Raw genomic sequence first — 799 nt, 5'->3', positions numbered from 1 at the left:
ACCCTAAAATCTAACAAGAGAACTACTCAGACATGGCTAAGCAATTCGTAACAACAGTTAGGTATAAAAACTTCATAGTATAAATAAGATAAATATCAATGGAGTTCCAATCACAAATTACACTTTGGATTTTCTCTCCTATCTATCAATAAAACAATGAAACACAAAGAAAACACACTTTGCCTCTAACATGACGGCAAAGCTTATATAATTAGGTTAAAAACTCGTCAGGGGCAATCTTGTTAAATAGTGAAATCTAGGGCTTCAAGTCGGCTGTGACCAAACAGGCTTCCTGCGCGCTTTGCTGTCGATCGATACCATGTCTTGTGTATAGGGCTGGGTTCGCGGGTCAACCCGCCCCGACCCGCCCCGCCCTGCCGCGGGTCGAATCATTTTTTCGATTCAAAAACTCGACCCGCATAACCCGCAAACAAAAACTTTTATATCCGCACCCGCCCCGCCAAAACCCGCGGGTAACCCGCCAAACCCGCGGGTAATTAATATTAATTATATTAAAAATAGTTATTTTAATTAAAAATGATTATTTTCTAATTATATAATAATTATTTTAATTAAAAATAATTATTTTTTATTTATATAATAGTTATTTTAAAAAATTACTATTAAAAAAAATATATTTATAATTAAAATTATACAAATATTTATTGTTTTTTATATATTTTACGAAAAAATGTTTTTTTTTCAAAAATGTTTTTTTTTTTTAATTTGCGGGTTGGCGGGTACCCGCGATTCAAATTCGGCTGACCCGCACCCGCCCCGCTCAAAATAATCTCGACCC

This window comes from Brassica oleracea, chromosome C3 (assembly GCF_000695525.1).
Source record: "Brassica oleracea var. oleracea cultivar TO1000 chromosome C3, BOL, whole genome shotgun sequence".
In the NCBI taxonomy this organism is placed as follows: domain Eukaryota; kingdom Viridiplantae; phylum Streptophyta; class Magnoliopsida; order Brassicales; family Brassicaceae; genus Brassica; species Brassica oleracea.
Note: the sequence above shows the minus strand (reverse complement) of the source record.